Consider the following 19,020-nt stretch of genomic DNA (forward strand, 5'->3'; position numbering starts at 1 on the left):
ATCTTTCATCAGAATTGCACGTTCCCCAAGGGCATCTGAGGACCATTTTCTTCTTAACATTATCTTTTCAAAGCACACGCGACTGATAACCAGCATTGCTTATGAGACATGACGACAAGCGGGGCGTGGCAAGTCAGGGGTTAAGACAATGCGGCTATCTGATTGGTTATAATTGTACGAGTGATTGACAGGTCTGAAAGGTCCATTGTACTACACTCTTAAGGTCTAAAAACCTCACACCTATGGATGTCATTTTAAAGCTGCGCATTTTATGGCACAGCCAGTCTTTCACGTTCATTTTAATTTCCAAATGGTTTCTCATCGTTGTGCCATCCGTGCCCCAAACCTCCGGTGACCCCAGACTTTGTGACGACACAGAGTTTCCGAGCAAACTCTCATTTCCCCTTTTTGTCTCCAGGCCCTCCAAGCAACAGCGAATGCATCATCTCCCTCAAAGCGCAGGAAACAAGACATTTATTTTGGATCAAAGGTTTACTTCAGGCACATGTACGAAACACTTGAAGGCAAGGGTAAGAAAAACTCCTTATTTTACATCTGACAATGGAGAGCGCATATGTCGGACTAGCCGGTTGAAGCCATTCTGTATATTAGACGGTAAACAGCTCAGGAAAAAGACTCTGGGAGATAAATTACAATTATTATACTTAATAATTATAATTAATTTCTAATTAATTTGTTATAATGAAATTACATTAAATATTTAAAATAAAAAAAACGTTCTTCCCAATTTCACTGTTTCTCTTCTAATCATTTGGGATTTATTCTGGATTAAATTTTCCTACTTACTCCCTTGCCTTCTAGTGAGGCTTTGTGGCATCCATTTTGACTTCAGTTTTAGTCAGGAAATAGCGTTCCTTGCCCTGCAGTGCCAGAGCTATAGATTAAAAAAAAAAAAAAGGTCTGAAGACTGTTCAATTAAGAACTAGGCACGTGGAACTCATTCACGGCAGTGTGTCACTCACATAAAGGTAGTTTATTCATTACCCCCGACTCTGAGGGGACATGTTTTTTTTTTATCGGTGCGTTCTGCCGTCAGGCTCTGAGATGAGTCATGCGACGCAAGCTACTGCTGTGTTTGTCATTTAGTCACAGAGGATGAGTTCTTTTGGTTCCCACAGTTAGCTGCATGTGTCTGCTTTTATAATATCATTTTCTGAATTAGAGGCAAAGGCGGACACTCGGGGCAGTTTTACGACATTGCACGCATGAAACATCTGTCTTGTCTCTTCGGGCTCACGATCTATCTTCGGCACACCTAATAGTGTTGCGAACGAGGGGTTTTCTCCACTGTGGCCTTTTTGTGGTGGACAGATACATGGATGACCAAAGATAGTCTAAGCAAAGCTTTTGTATATATACAGCATATCTATTTTACTAAGTTGAATGCTTGCAGGCAGCTTTCACCCGACCTGAACTTTCCACCACGCACATGCCCTCAGTGTCAAAACGTGCTGCTACCTGTCAGCATGCTGAAAGAGGATACAGGTGCATGTGTGTGAGTATTTGGGTGCCGCTGGCAGGGGCAATCTATTTGGTGTTTGTGTGTGTGTGTGTGTGTTGTTGCCATCAGCTGTCCCCATGATGATGATATGTGACTCAGCTCTGTATTCCCTGGCTTAAGCTCGTAGTCTCAGCTTCTCCTCAAGTGTCATTTTGGCGCAATTTAAGTTCACGTTTGGGCTCGGAGTGACGATGAAAGGTCGTCTGTATGTGCGTGAACCAGCGCGGTGAGCCAGAATACAAGCATAAACGTGAGCGACGACAGTGAGGATCCGAGCCTCAAGACACATGCTGCGCGTACATGAGTCCATGCAGCCTGTCAGGTCCATTATAACATGATTACATAATGGTTTCACTATTAAGATTGCCAGAGAGTGAGGAGCCCTCTCCATCTGTTTCAAGTCACATTACATTCAAGTCACATTATCTTTTGCAATAAGTAATGCACGTCTGCCCCTGCGTCAGCGGAGCAGAAACTTTTGGCACTTGAGTCTCATGTGAAACGGCGCTAAGCAGAAGAAATGTGACTGCATGGATGCAGCGGGATGGGTTAAGGGGGTTGGAACAGAGCACCAGTAACAGCGGCGGGTGGCATGCGTCGCTCAGGCTACTGCGTTTTGGCATGATTGTCAAAAAAGGTTATGTAGTCAGAAGAGAAGTGACGTGGTGCATTTTGGTGACTTTTAAAGGGTTGAACTGTGGGGCATGCTATCATGTTTCTCTCTCTCTCTGTCTCGCATGGCTGCCTCTCTCTCTTTCTCTCTCTCTCTCTGTCTCTGTCTCTCATTCCTCACGACCCAGCTAAGTCACATGTGCCTCACCCAAGAGGGGAAACTCCTAACCGTTTTCAACGCAGACGCTTCACCTACAGCTGGTCAAGATGGCCTCGCGAGTGAATCACTCACAAATATTTGACGGCCCTGCGAGTGCAAATGCGTGCTTGCGCGTTTATGCACGCTCCCTTAATGTCTGAATGGGTGCCAGAGGCGCGTAAGCAACAGTGGATATCTACTGTATCTGCAGGGCTGATCATTACATGTGACTCGGGTGTATTTTAACTGGGTTATGTAAGGGCTCCAGCCTGCAGTCTCTCCACGCACAGATGAGGAGTGTTCGAGATGCAGAGAGACTGTGAGCTCACCGCAAGCCTCGTCTCCGCTGCGGATTGAATAATCCCCACGCACGGGCTGCAACTTTTAACAAATTTGCCTTTTGAACATTCTATTAAAAGAAATCAGCCTTCTTGACTTATTTAGGAGCTGAAATGATGTAACATTTGGCGCAAGTGACCTATGTACAACTATTTAAACGTGAGGGATTATGTAACAGGATATGTGATGGGTTTCTTTCAACAGTTAACTTCAAAAGCCCTCGTTTGATAGGACTGCAGTTGTCACTTTGTGGCAGCAAAACAAAACAAAACAAAAGAAGGCAATAATTATGTTGCAATTAGATGTTTGTTGAGATTGGTTGTTGGAATTGACTCCCTCACGGGGAAGGGATGAGATGGCTGATGACCAAACTTGTGTCCCCTGTAAAACTACCCACGCTTCCTCTGCTAGCACTTTAATGGGATCACCAGGTGGGCGTGTGAGTGTGAGGTCCTTTCTTGAAGTGATGTGACAGTCAGTGATCAAGGCTATTTCATAGCGATGAATTTCATATCCTGCCACGTGTGTGTGCATCCATTAATCCCCGTAAGAAATTGTAGGTGTTGCCTTGTTCAATGTTGTTGTTGTGATCGTGACAAAAAGATGTCGTCCTTTTCAGCACGAGCTCTCTCTGCGGTGTGGTATCTCCGTCTTCTTTAAAACTAGAGATGATTTGTATTTATAGGCATAATAACCTGATTTATTTTTCTATAACTAGAATATCTTACCCATTTGTAGTTAAGGTCAAACTAATGGTTGTTAATAATCAGTGCTCTACTGGTCCCAAATTTTAACTGATCTTGCTCAAACATTCCGAGACTATTTACGCTATTGGAGCAGTGAGCATATTGATTTTGTAAGATATACATCGTACATGAATTACCTCTTCATAATTATTGTCTTGTCAACTCTCTACCATCCACTGCTTTCAGTCGATATTCTTTCTATTTTCAAACAAGAATATTATTCCTCAATGCAAGAATAAATTTCAAATCCCTCATATCCCCATCACGTTGCCTTTTGGTGCTGAGCTGTGTCTTGTGCCATTAATCATTGAAGACAGTGATGCAATTGTGGGGGGATTAGTTTATGGCTTTGCTATGCCTAAATAGTTAAGTGAAAGTTTTGGACAGCTTAGCTGTTAGTCAAACACCTTGCTGGGTTGTTGCCACACCTTCCAGCTGTCATCCTCATGAATATAGTTTTAGTTGAGTAAATGGCATCCATTTAAACAGGCAAGATAATATGAAAACATTTTTATACGGGGCTGTGGTCTTAAACCGCGACTCAATGATTTAAGAGGCACGTGTTCGGATTACAGCAGCACAATGATCAAGTGGTTAGCATATCTCCCTCTCAATTATTACTTTTTAGGTTTGAAGCTTGCCTGCAGCCTTCCTGTGGGACGTTTGCATGTTCTGCCTTTCCTTGCGTGGGTTTTCTCCTGGTACCTACTCCGACACCAAAGGCGTGAATGTGCGTGCGAAATTTTGTGTGTACAGTATGTGCCCTGCAATAGGCTGGTGACCAATCCAGGATGTACTTTATACTTATTGCCCAAAGTCAGCTGGCATAGACTCCAGCACACCCGTGACCATAATGAAAATACGCACTATGAAATCATTATATTTGTTATTTTAAATTGAATGAGTTCATGTCAGAGTTCACTTAAAATGAATGTGTCAGATGAGAATGTACGTTAATAACTCATGTTGAAGTTGGTATTCTGGGTATTCATTTGACATGGCTCGTAATGGAACCCAGTGCTCTGTCTTAAAAGTCCGATGTGATACAAATAGGCAAATAGACGTTTCTCTTGCATGACATCGCGCATTTACGTCTCACTAACCCGACTCTTCGGCATAAAACATTGCACACTTCATTCGGCAGGTCAGTGATACACTAACAAAGTGAAAGTTGTTCTCCTGCAATGTATAAAGCACTGATAATAATTCAATCAGACTCAGAGAAGATACTTCTCCCTCACTTCCCTGCGAACATACAGCCTTGTGTTTGTTGATATTGTCCACATTTAGTTGTACGGGTGCTCTTCTGCGAGCCTTAATCCATCGTGGACACTTCGTCAACTGTGTTTTAGGCTTTGGAAAATGAATCAACTGGGCCCCTTGTAACCTAGCATGATATCTTTCATCAGAATTGCATGTTCCCCAAGCGCATCTGATGACCATTTTCTTCGTTACATTAACTTTTCCAAGCGCATGCTACTGACAACCAGGATTGCTTGTGGGAAAATTAGGCGAGAGGGGCGTGCCAAGCCAGGGGTTAAGACAATGCGACTATCTGATGGGCTATTATTGTATGAGTGATTGACAGGTCGTAAAGGTCCATCTGCCATCTTTCTGACACAATTTCGTCAATTAATATTCAAGTACCTCCCTGCCCACTTTGTGGTTGTTACCCACCCACTAAACAACCCTAACTTGTAAATATACCACTCTTCTTTTATCTTCACCCATGTCTCCTTTCAGCTCACGTTCCCTAATTCGTGGGCCAACATGTATTGTCTTATAAAAGGCTCCAAACACAACGTCATTTTGATCGCGTGGCTGGCACACGGCGGTGTGATATCACCAAGGACCAATCAGAGCAAAGACGTTTTCCATGTTTGAGTTCAGAATAACTTTTATGTATTGACTATTAATGAGAAATCCCTCTGTTTCGATTGCCAGGCATAAAAGCTTTAAAAAGGCCATTGTGAGCATTTCCTGCCCAATTTATCTTGCAAATATGATAAAAGGACATTAAAAATGATGAAAAAACACTGACTCATTTTTATTTTTCACGGGGCATCTTAAAGTCACAAGATGTATTCATATGTTAAGTCTTAGCATTTAAAACAAATTACATGAGACAAGGCCAATTATTTTTTAAAGTTGCATAATGGCTGCATGTCTCACAGAGTCACATTAGTATGCTGCTCCCTCTTTTTCTTAACGTTTAGTTGTTAACACCTGTAGTTAGAAAGCTTCTCATAGTCTTTTGTTTCAGCTGTCGTCCAGTGTTGACCTCACACTCACCTCCTTTTTGCAACAGCGTAGAAGACCCGCTTTACTCAACTTTCTACTGACGGTAGTTTGGGAACCAGTCAGAGCTCAGAAATTTCCAGAAAAAAAAAAGAAAGAAATATCAATAGTAGAAATGTTTTTCTTGTGCTGACACGTGGCTTTGGCCATGCCCCAAATGGGAGCGTTCTGCCTCCCCAACCAATAGCAGCCTGAGTGTGGTAGTTATGTTTTTTTTCTTTCCTTGTATGACGCTGCTTCTGTCAAACACTTGCATAACATTCGAAGGCCGGCATTCAAACAGCTCTTTTGTTTGGCTCTCGTTATGTTAGTTTTTTTTTTAAATTCAAAAATACGCTTGCCATCTGCCCTGATCCTGGTTCTAGAGGTGTCTCATTGCCTTTGCACCAAATATCGCAAAACAATTAAATGTCTTCAGTCAAGTGCCCTTGAGGCTCTATGATTCAGAATTAGGAAAGGGGATTTGACACATTTACTTGATCCTCAATGTCATTGATATTTTGTAAATACTACATTTAATCTGATGGGAACTTTTCTCTCTGAATGCTCTGAACTCGCTGCTCTTAATTTTGCTTTAGTTGCTGAAAATGCGATTCACTCAACAATCAGTCCAAATTCAAGCAGCGTAAGTTATTGTTTTTACAGTTTACAGTCGTTGTTCAAACGTTAATGTTACAAATCACATGAGGCGCATCTGCGACACATGCGCAACAGCCTTCAAAAGGCTACATCATGCGTTTATGCATAACATTTGGACTATGAACCATGTGTGCTGAGATGAACTCATTCCATCTGTTGACATACTGGGAAATCTATCCATGAGCCAAGTGGGAATACAATTGAATTATTGCAGCGACATTTTTTTTTTCTTAGCGCTAGGTTTAGTGCCTGTGGTCTTAGATAAGGTGGCTGCGGGTGGGAATTGTTTAGGGGGAGTGTGACAGGCAGGTGGCTGATATGACTGATATGGCTGCAGAACTCACAGGCGGGTCTGACTGACCGCAGTTCTGACTTCCTGTCGCTGCTACTCTGGCCTCGGATCACCCTGTTGCAACTCTCTGCTTATTCTGGCATACACATGACACCCTCACCAGCCCCCAAACCCCTCTCCTTACATACCTTCCATCACTCCATACAGTACACTAATCCTCTTCATTCTGCTGTTCCAGCATTTTTTTAAACACCCCCTTCACAAATTCCTTGTGATTTCGTTGTAAAAAAAACCTCTTCTGCTTCTTATACCGGTACCTTGTGTGTCTTGTCATAGCTTACATGCAGGCAAATATTCATCTTCTTCCTCCCTGTCATACTTAGCATGATGAATAGTAATAAGTAGCTGCCGTTAGTGTTTTACTGGTATATGCAGCAAAGAAAAACTGTACTGTTTCTGTCATTTATGTCTCTCCTGTTGTCTGGATTATAATTAGCCTAGCAAGCATTCATAGCAGTTGTAGGAGTTAAAAGTGTGGCGATGATCATACAGTATTCACACTGATATGCTATTTCGGTTGTAGCTAGGGAAAAAAGGGAAGAGATAGAATGTCTATGTTTGGCCCAAGAACCAGCAAAGCACATAAGCAGCCTCTCAGATGATTGAAGAGTGTGCGGCCTCACCCACTGTCACTTGCATGTCATAAACAATGTTGTTGGTACTAAAGTTGAAGTCTTTTTTGGTTTCCAGTCTCCTCTGTGCTTTCCTGCAGTGCATCCATTTTTATCCTCTGGAGCTCCTACAAATTAGTATTTTGCTTTATTTTTCCTCTGGAGTTAAAGAAATTCCATGGCCAATGTATGAAGGAATACAGTATAGAATCCACAACAGTGCCTTAAACACAAAAGAGAGATCCCAGCAAACACATGAAAAAGGCTAATGACATTAACAGTTCTGGTTTGTCATGAGTTGCTATACGTATTCATATTGCACCCCGTTCTATTGGAATAGCATAGTGACCCAGGCAATGGAATTATTTTTGTGCCAGCCTATTTAACAAAAATATTGACCTTTGACTGTAATGTGTTGAAATACCGATGGCACAGATGGAAAGCATTAGCCTCACAGTTCTGAGGTACCAGGTTCAATTCCAGACCTGCCTGTGCGGAGTTTGCATGTTCTCCCTGTACCTGTGTGGGTTTTCTCCAGGCACTCCGGTTTCTTCCCAGATCCCAAAAACATGCAACATTAATTGGACACTCTAAATTGGCTCTCGGTGTGATTGTGAGTGTGATTGTTTGTAGCCATGTGCCCTGCAATTGGCTGGCAACCAGTTCAGGGTGTACCCCGCCTCCTGCCTGTTGACAGCTCGGATAGGCCCCAGCACTCCCCACCACCCTTGTAAGGATAAGCGGCAAAGACAATGGATGGATGGATGGATGGATGGGTGTCGCAATAGATTAGGCCCGCTGCACACCTACCCATGTGGCTGAAGGCAACTGAACTGGACAATTCAGAAAAAAATATTTGGGTACTTGGACGACAGGGGACTGACCTTTGCACAGATAACTAATTGCTGCAACAACTTATAAACTAAGTACTGCATTTTTAATTGAGTTACGAACAACATGTTGCAATTGTCAAGGAAGAAAGGGATTTCCTGCCCACTGTAGAAAGGGAGGAAGAGAAAGAGAATATGGATATTTGAGACGTCTTGGCAATGATCATCCACTTCATTGTTCACTGCTGTATTTCTGTGACAGAGATTCTCCATGCTGGCTTTTTAGCCACAGAAAATTGTAAATAATCAAGTATTATTGTGAAATACCACACTGTTTTTCCTGTATTGGTAAAGCTTGGCTGCCGCAGATTTCACATTGGGAAAAGTTTGTTTTTGTTGTGAAAGCTCTTGTGATAAGACATGACATTTTTGACTGGCCGTTGCATCTGCAACGTTGCAATAATGTTCACATACACGTCAAACTGAACCGCAGTAAAACTAGCGGCTGTCAGTTGCCTACTCATGAAAAACTAGAGGCAGATCCTTGCATACTGCGTGACAATTCATTGACACTCGGCAATGTCGCTTCACGTGCCTTTTTCCCCATCGCTACCAATGAACCAATCTAAATAACTTTAATCCAAATAATTTGAAACAAAATGTGAAACAAAAGCGTGACATTGTGATAGTAGTCCACTTTTTCAAATGACATTGTCATTATTAAATAATAACGTAAAATCTGTTTTTCCCCAAACTCCATTTAGCTATGTCAGTCAAATTCCTGCTCTTATGTGTTAGCTCACCTGTAACAATTACCAAATTAGAACAGAGACATGGTTCACGTTAATAGTTGTACCATTTTTCTGTCTTGACTTATTCCAAAGAAATGTCATCTAGTATTCATCTCAAGGAGAATAAATGTTTGATAGTTTTAATTGATGGGATGTTAAAATGTTGAGATTTCAAGAAATGGCTTTTACGGATTAAGATATATAGTGAAACTTTATTTGACAAACACCGCAGTTGATTGACAGTTCAGTTTACAAGGTATATATTTTTTAAGTGAAATAACTTGTGCTCATGACCAATCTCTGCATGGTGGTGGGATGCTCAGTTGTGTTTTCTCACGCCGCGTAAATATCACACACTTTGCAGGTGTCTTTATTTTGCACTAAAATATATACTAATATATACTGAGTATTGCTTCAAAGAAATTGGATACTCCCATTGAGTGTTACTTAGAAACCAAAGCATTATTACTATTAGATATAAAGAAATAAATAATTGCAAAAAATTAGAAAGGTGTTTGTGATCTTGCTGTGCAGTGTAGTTTAGCGAAAGCTACCATCTGGACTACTGTGATGATAATACTACCACTAATCATAATAAAAAACAAGAATATTAATCGTGAATGAAACCCGTGTAGCGTGTTTATCGACATTCAAAGATGCTTAACTTGGGTGCATGGACAAAGAGACATGTTAAACAAAAAGTAAAAAACAAAACAAAACACAAATTTAAAAAAAAAAAAACCTACGCCTGAATAAACACAACTTGGGTGTAGGAAGAGACAAGTGAAACAAAAAGTAAAATAAAACATCAAACAAACAAACAAAAACTTTAAGCGTCAATGAACACAACCGCTGTGATGAAGTATAGATAGGTTTCCAATTACCAGTAGTGACACACAAGACGGCGGACAAGGGAATCCTGGGACTGTGGTGACGTCTTCGGAAATCTGTGTATTCTCTCTGGAGAACGAGAAATCACTGACACACCAGTCCCAGTCAGTGTGTGTGAAGCGCAACTATAGAGGTACAAGTGTGCCTTGGTTCCACGTTCTGTCAAAGTACGAGTACGCTGCTAAGTGTTCACGAGACTTCCATGTCTGTTTCCCTGTAAATTTTCTTCACTTTCTTGCTTGAGAACATGACATCTTTCACTCGCGTGAGCACCCTTTTTTATGTTTACCATCGTTACGGGAAATCCAAAATGGCTCCCACATCCCACAATGCACCAGGGTTCCAAAACCACACAGTACTGTATGTATGTGAAAAGATCTGCTGCACACATAGTGACGCAGCCAGTTGCTGCTTCTTCGGCGCACACTAAGCAGTTGAGCACCACACAACTCCTGACTCGACCCTGTATCAGGTTTTGTGGCTCCACTTACAGTAACCTGGACTGTATAATTTCTTATTGATCCATGAAAGCATGGTGCAATTGACAAGGTCGAAGTGGATGGACACGTTGCAATGTGATTGTCTGTGAATATTGTCATTCATTATTCGTTTTTGGGTGATGAATTACAGTATTTCTTCATCCATTTCAATGGGACACAATAACTTAGTTCACTAACATTTCGGTTACCAACTATCACTGAAGAAATTAAATCAATTAACCGAGGTTCCACCACGACTAGATTTGCAACACAAAGTGTAAATGATGTCTGGATTTTATCTTAGGTGAAGTTTGAATGGCTTTGAATTGCTTATCTTTTCCTGGTTCCTACCGCTCACATTATCAATGAAGGGTAAACAGGCTTCCTTATTGATTTCAAGATGCAAATTTCTCATCTTTTGATTTCTCACATTGGTCTAACCGTTGTGTGAATTCAGATCCAGTGCCTCATCTGAATCTAAATTTGTAGACCTTCACTTAAGATGAATTGCAAAACTACCGTAATTCCCAGTCTAAAGAGCGTACCTGGTTATAAGCCTCACCCAGTACATTTCTAAAGGAAATACCATTTGGTACATAAACACGCCGCAGCTGTGTAAAAGCCGCAAGTGCCCACATTGAAAGTCACATTGAAACACGAGATATTTACAAAGAAAGACGGTACACAGAGAGTTTAACACTAGCACCGCCGTGCTAATGCTAACGCTAGCGCTGCTCTAACAGGCCCGGTTAAAGAAAAAAAACATGCCGGTAAAAATCACTGAGACATGGCAGTAACATGCTGGCGCAGCACAAAACCGGACCAGTCAGAGTCACTTCCTCGGCACATATATTCCACCGGTCTCACTCTTACCTTTTCCGCTCGAGTGCCGCCTTGCAGCCGTTAGAAAAGAATGCACAAATTAGCCATATCACCGCATGAACCGCAGGGTTGAAAGTGTGTGAAAAAAAAATCACGGTTTTAGGCCGGAAATTATGGTACACCTTTTCTGCCAGGATACAGTTTGGGTGTGTGTGTGTGTGTTTTCTCTCACTGGTCCAGAGACGTTAACTAGGTCAAGTGCAAACAAATCTGCCAACAATCTAAAGACTAGTTATGACATGGTGTGGAATGTGGGGGGGATCAGTATATTTTCAAACCAAATCTCCTACTCAGGATTAAAAACAAAACAAAATAAGTGTCACCTAATTGTAGCACAAGCCTCCTTGATGGCTTATTAACTTGCCCTGGAGGTCTGAATGCACTACTCTGTGGGGACCTGGTTTAACAGTTTAATAGTCACACAGCTAATTATGTTTCACCACAGACTAAGCCAGCCACTCAAGGACACTCAGCTGTTTATCCAGCACTAAATCTGTGTTCACTGCAAGCTCCAGGACTTTTCAAAATGATATGTTTTCTGTTCCCGTAAAGCGCCAAGTTTTAATGTTTTTGCATGTGACCTTATACGCGATTTCATGCTGTGTATGTTGGAGCACACCCCACTGAGGCCCATCCTCTCTCCTGTGTTTTCTTTTAGTCTGAATCACCCAGCTGGTAGTGAGATTGTAGGTGATTTCCACAGATACATCTTCTTTGTTCCCCGCTGAAATAAATATCTGAAACTGTGAAGGTGTAGTGACACCGTTCAACCTCAATTATCATCTTTTGTTTTCTTATATGAAGTACAGAAAACCTGGCTATAAACACCGATTTTTAAAATGTGAAAGACCCCACACGTAACTAAGAAACAAGTGGTCTTACTACTCTTACAGGGGGAAGTGTAATCAAGATGACCAAAGCAGCCCATACACTTAACGACATCTTCACCGACATTTATTGAGTTTTCACCGACATTAATGAGCCTTCTCCTGCAAACCAAATTTCTGTGCTAAAATAAAAACTGACCCAAGAAGCAGCACTGGGAATTCAGATAGCCATAAAATTCTGAGACAAAAAAAGGGTAGTCAATGAACTAGAAGAAACGTTTCATAGTCGTAGCTCGGTCCTACTTTGCGTTGACTGTTGTTGATTTGCAATAGTAAATGCTGAATATTTAAAACTTATAATTGACAACCAGATCGTTTTAGAAGCATATCAGGGGATTTTTTTTTTTTTAAGTTCAGACTGGAGCCCTTACATAATGCAACCCACTCCCAGCCCCCTACTGACAGTTTGAGGGGGGTTGAGAATAAATATTCAGCACTGGCCTACCAGTGTGGCACTCCAATGTTCACATAGTTCTTGCTGGGATTTTCTCCTGGTTTTCTGGCTACCTGTCTTTATATGTGCTCTGCGTTTGGTGACCAAAGTAGGAAATTAACTGAAGATGAAGGGTATCTGGTGGCTGGGTGGGGGTTCAGGGAGTTAAAGTTAAATGAAACAGATAGAGTTAAATGAAAACTTACCATAAAACATAAATAAAAATATCCCAATAAAAAATACAATTGCTTGAATAAATAAATGAATAATGTAAAATCAAACACGAGGCTTTACACTAACTTCCTATTAGTAGCACTGCACTAAAGATTCACAGATTTGTATCTAAAATATTTTCCGAGAATATTAAGTTTCCTGCGATTGCCCGGTAACCAGTTCGCGTGTACCCCGCCTCCTGCCCGATGAAACCTGGGATAGGCGCCAGCAATCTCGCGACTCTCATGAGGATAAGCAGCTCAGAAAATGGATGGCAAGCAGTCACTTGTTCAGATAAAGCCAAAGCAGAACGAAAGGCATGTATGAGTGTACATGTATTCTTTTTTTTTTTTTTTTTTTTTTTTTAATGCTGTGCTTAAATGAACCCTCCGGTATTGTAACCTCCACGCCCCTCAAAAAAATAAAAGGGAAACAAGGAACATCGAAATAACTAACTCAACAAAGTCCCAGAACTGATAACTAAAATAACAAAGAAACACTCGAGTAAACCTAGCTCCCGGGGGAGCAGGAACGGGAGCCCGCCACAGCTACCAGGGAGCAGGAATGGCAGCTTGCCGCAGCTGCCTGGGAGCAGGAACAGGAGCCTGCCGCAGCTGCTTCCTCAGCCCGCCGCCATTGATGTTTGGGAGCAGAGGAAATGAGAGGGACAGACTGAACAGGAACTTGGGAAGGTGAACTAGGAAAAATGGGTGGTACGGAACAAGGTGACTTGGGGGCAGGTTTGGATGGACGTGACTTAATTGGAGATGTAGAAGAAGGTGTGGGATCTGGTGGAAAGTGGCGGCTATAATGTGGCACAGACAGAGACAATCACACTTGACAACAACAAAGAAATGAACTGACGAGATTTAAAAGAAAACAGAACTAAATAAAAACAGACAAAAAAGAACACCTGGAGAAGACATGAGTGGGTTGAGGGAGCTAATTGGTTGACACAAGGTAGATCTAAATGAGCACACAAGAGATGACAAACATGGAACACAAGAAAACATTAAACAAAACAAAACAAAACCAAAACATAGAACATAACAAATGTAGTTGTTTTCCAAACTGAGTACTATACATTCAATTAGCACAAAATACGTAGTTTTGTTGGAACATCTAAAAAATGGTTTTACTTGAGAATTTGTGGGTTTTCAGTATGTTTCAATGGGAAGCTTATCTGTTCTTATTTTAATGGTAGACAAGATTTTAACAGTTGCATATTATTTATTTCACAAAGATCATTTATATGACTTTGCAACGGTATAATTGTGGACAAAGAAGTCAATAAAATTAAGTTACGCTCGGGGGGTGGGAGTTTCAGCATGCTTGGTGTTGTAGTTTTTGTCCATTTCCATAACAGTGCTTTCACAGTGTCATTTTAAACTCGGAAGATCCTGATCCCTGTACGTAGGATTGGCACAACATGGAGTGGAATTTACATGCGAAAATTCGGACAAAATACAAACATAAATAAGGGTCGATACTATCTCATACCAGAATTCTCAAAATTTGGTATCTATACTTTAGATACTTCAGTCATGTGAGGGAGTATATTTTCATTATCGTATCCGAAAGGGAATCGGTGGTGTGAATCATTCGCGAACACACAAAAGGTGCATGTCGCGGCACATTTTCTGGTGCCGCAAAATCCCAAATCTATTTGCAGTGGCCAGAGTTTAACATTGGAGGCCTGCAACAAATAAATCTACACAGTATGTGGAAAACCCTGAAACTTGTCAATGGTATAGTGATATCATTGTTCACTCTTCTTTTGAGAACTAAACAATGACCTTGGGATGTTGTAGTTGCGATGATACGAATGTATTAATTACAAGGCTCACACAATTACACATGGGTGTAGGTGGTAACGGGGTGCGAGTCTCGCACCGGCGGTGACAATTGATCCCCAGGAGAACACGTTTCAGCCAAATGTTTCAAGCTAATTTTCAGGTCTGGTTTTCCACAAGGTCAGTCAGTTCAGTGTCGCAGATGGCTGAACAGAGCAGAAGGACGGATACGTCTTGTCGTGGGGGGATGGGAACCAAGCAGGTCAATGGGTTTGTATCCATTTTTGTGTGTAGCACGCTCGTAAACGTTATCTTTCGTGCCTTCAGGAGCAGCCACTTTCTGTCTTCTTGATGGATATTTTTTTTGTCAAAAACATTCTGCTTAACACTTGAGTGGATCCAAATGAACTATTACTATAATAATGATGAGATCTTGAAAGGAAATTTAAATTGCACCGGGGAAAAGACTGCCACAGTCGAAATTGTGTGTTGGACCTAATAAGAGCGTGCGCACTCCTGTACACACTGCTGTTATGGCATAATTTCAAATAATCTTGCACTTTTCTGCTCAACGTTGATTATCTCTCACAAAGCCATCAGCACTTACAAAAAGAAATTGTGATTTGTGCCTCAAGTATTGCACATGTGGCTTCCACAGAATTCTATTCGTCCTGTTCAGAGTTTAAATATTTGGATAATATCATGAATGGAGCAAAGATTCTGAAAGTAACACAGGTATCCATTTTGGCTCGATTTGATATAAAGGTAACTAGAAGAATCAGATTGAAGGGAAAATGCAAGGTCGACCAGGGTTCACCATTCCATACCGCACCGAAAGGTTGCTGCGGGGTTTTTTTGTAAGTGAAAAAGTAGCATGGACTTACAATAATTATCATCAACCCTTGTCCATAAAATAAAGTTATGCTGATTCCCAATTCCTTTTGTTTTTAACTTGGCCACCTGACTGAAATCAACTGTGTCTTGTTTGCTTGGAAATCCTGCATGTGCAAGAAAAATGATCATTGCAGGGAACACGACCACTGATCTTGGTAAGAGCTGCCCAAGGCTTCCACTCGTGTGTCTCTAGCCATACACAAGAGAGCAAACTTTTGTTGTGTGGTGGAATCGTGGTCATGTGCAGAAACATCATTTTTTCCACTTTTGGCTGAGTGTTAAATTGATTTGTCTATACAGGGACTATTTACAGGCACACAAGTATTTTCAGTTTAAAACAGTAATTTTGGCTGCAGAAATAGCAACCAGATCACAAAGTGGATGATTTTGACAACGGTGGCATTATTGTTCCCATCGACTTCCTGGCAAGTGTGACGAGCGTTCATAAGTATGTCTCATTCGTCAACAAAAGTGTGTTGTGTATGTGTCACTCAAAGTATTGAGCTTGATAAAGCCAAATGTTTTTTTGTATTTGCCAGAGCCAGCTGAGGCATATTACTCTCATACGTTAATTCATTCATCTTCCATTACACTTATCCTCACTAGAGTCGCGGACGTGCTGGAGCCTATTCAAGCTATCTACGGGTGAGAGGCCGGATACACACCCTAAACTGGTTGCCATATAATCATAGGGGACATCTAAACAGACAACCATTCACACTCGGATTCACCCCTACGGTCAATTTAGACTCTTAATTACCAATCATGCAAGTTTTGGGGGATGTGGGAGCAAACCAGAGTGCCCGGAGAAGACCCACACAAGCACGGGGAGAACATGCAAAGTCCACACAGGCTAGGCCGGTATTTGAACCCCGATCCTCAGAACTGTGAGCCAGACGCTCGAACCAGTCGCCTCTCAATACTTTGTCTGTTGTATTAAGTCTTTGAAGAAGAAAAATTTAATAATTCAAACTGCCCCTGAAATCTGTGAAACTAATATATGTAAAATTGATACATTTATTAGTTTCACAGATTTCTGTGAATCTGGCGGAAGGGTTCAATCATTTGATTTATTGAGTGAAAAAAGGCTATTCAAAGCTACCAAACCTTGTGTGAAAAAGTAATTACCCCCTCGTTAAATCTTGAATGAATTGTGGCTAGTTACATTATTTGGAAAGCTGAGTTAATTTTCACTGAACACACACAAACCTGATTACCTTCAGAGCTTATCAGTCATGAAATCACTTAAACAGAACCTGTTTGACAAAATGAAAGTGGCCTCAAGATCTTGAAAAGCTGCAATGAAATGCCACAATCCAAAGAAAGCCAAGAACAGATGAGAAATAAAGTCATTGATCAGTCTAAAAGGGGTTACAAAATCATGACCAATGCTTTGGGACTCTAGCGAACCATGGTGATACTTCCCTTTCCTTACCCCAAAATCACACTGACAACTCATCCAGGAGGTTACAAAGGAATCGGGACAACCTCTAAAAACTGCAGGCCGCCTTTGCCTGAGTTAAGGTCAGCTTTCTTGACTCAGCAGTAGGGACGGGACTGGGCAAAAATGGCATCCATTGCAAGACGATAAGAAAACCACTGCTGACCAAAGTGAAGAAGAAGGCTTACTTTTGCGAGAAAAAAAATCACCTGACCTAGTCACAAGACCTTTAGGAGACTGTTCTATTCACTGACAAGACAAGAGTTGAACTCATACCAAAAGTCAAACATGGTGGTGGTGGTGGTAATTGGTTGGTCTGGGGGAGTGCCACTGCTTCAGGACCCGGATAACTTGGATGCTTGCTGTTGTTGTTGCCGATGGAACCATCTGCTCTTGACAAGAAAATCATCAGTTTGTGACGTCAAGCTGAAGCGGACTTGGGGTCAACGGGCAGGAGGCAGGGTACACCCTGAACCGGTTGCCAGCCAATCGCAGGGCAGATGGAGACAGACAACAGTCCCACTCACAATCACACCTGGGGACAATTTAGAATGTCCAATTAATGTTGCATGTTTTTGGGAAGTGGGAGAAAACCGGAGTGCCCGGAGAAGACCCAAACAAGCATGGGGAGAACATGCAAACTCCACACAGGCGAGCCCGGGATTGAACCTGGGTCCTCAGAACTGTGAGGCCAACGCTTTACTAGCTGATCCACCGTGCCGCCGAATTCTGTATTTTATTAATTTACACATTTTCTAAACACCCTGAATGTTTCTCAAATCACATTAAGTGTACCCATTCAGCAAATTTATTTTAATATAAAACAACAGAGTGATGATAATATTGAACATTGTAATTACAGGAATGAATATTTATCAAAATAAACAAATGTGGGTCAGGGTAATTAAATACATCAGCACGCTAGCAATTTTATGTCTTGTTTCCTACATATTTACAACCAATATGTTTATCACATTTTGTATAATACTCTGTGAATTTGGCAAGTCTCGACGTTAATGTTAGCCAGCCCCATGTGGCCGCTGAACAATAGATGAAAGCCAAATGCCCTCAATAGAAGAGGAATTGCATTTGCAGGCCGGGAAGAGGTGCAGGTAATTGACCTTTGTCTTTCAATAGCCTGCACGCATGTTCTGCTTTGACTGCTTCGAGAAATCTGTGAGCTTGAGTGGCAAATTGGCTTCGTGCTGCTGCTGCTAATGATTTGCGCTTGTTCATCAAGGTTCGAAAGCTATTAAAGCTTTCTGCACTGTACATCTCTTCTCCATCTAAGTACCCCCCCCACCACAGTTTGTTCGCTGACAACACAAGGAATTCATTGTGAGATCAAGTTGAAAGGCTGACATTAGAAGTACAGAATGAGCTTGTTCTTGTACCCATGCTGTGACACTTACAGCCGCCCACTCCCACTGCCACATCATCTTCGCCCTGCCCCCCCCCCTCCACCCCACCAGCCCTGAGCCCCTGAACCGTGCCTACATCACACAAGGCTGCCTTGTCTTCCTACAGGCAAGAGATAATGAGGTGTGCGGCACCTTCTCAAGAGATCATGACATTAAACTGCCCTCTGATTGCCAGTCTTTTATTTGATATTGTCGTACCAAACAATAAAAACAAAAATACAGTTTCGGAAACAGCTGTTTTCCTAATGGCTGAGAGCCAGCCTTAAAAAAAGGTTGAATCGGCCTTTTGAATTTATTTTCACATTCAATTAAACGGTTCGTTGTTGACAGGATTATCTCAACAAATAGGTAATTACAATGAATTACACACACATACACAAAAACAACACACACGTAATGTTGTTTGTCCTCAAGGCTCATTCTTCAGATAATATCTTCAACATTTAATGAATTTGCACGCAGATTCGTTCTGGAGCACGAGACTATTGAAATACACGGCAGGCACCAGCAGGCTATATTATTAAATGTCTGCTTTATTTTTGCTTCAGCCTTGCGGGCATTCAAAATCAACATACAGTACCAAAGCTCCTTCATTAGGTGTACTTCCAATACAAGAGCTGATTTTTTTTCTTTTTTTTAAAAAAAATCATGCTTAGTCTTGGTAGAGATGAGCGTTGTTGCTGCATCACACTTACAGATTACATTTTGATTAACTCATTTGAATACACTGAAGTGCTAAAATATTAG

General features: G+C 41.5%; 1 protein-coding gene across 9 annotated transcripts in view; it reads left to right on the forward strand.

Annotated features, from left to right (window-relative positions):
* The window catches only part of ca12 (carbonic anhydrase XII), a 103,666-nt gene that overhangs the window by 28,302 nt on the left and 56,344 nt on the right, over positions 1–19,020 (forward strand). For 7 of the 9 annotated variants that reach the window (XM_061821542.1, XM_061821537.1, XM_061821544.1 and 4 more), the window contains one exon: positions 419–530. The exons of the other annotated variants lie outside the window; for them this stretch is intronic. The gene's annotated coding sequence lies outside the window, so the exon portion shown is untranslated. The remainder of the gene's footprint in view (positions 1–418; positions 531–19,020) is intronic. 9 annotated transcript variants of the gene reach the window in all.

Source organism: Syngnathoides biaculeatus, chromosome 6 (assembly GCF_019802595.1).
Source record: "Syngnathoides biaculeatus isolate LvHL_M chromosome 6, ASM1980259v1, whole genome shotgun sequence".
Taxonomy (NCBI): domain Eukaryota; kingdom Metazoa; phylum Chordata; class Actinopteri; order Syngnathiformes; family Syngnathidae; genus Syngnathoides; species Syngnathoides biaculeatus.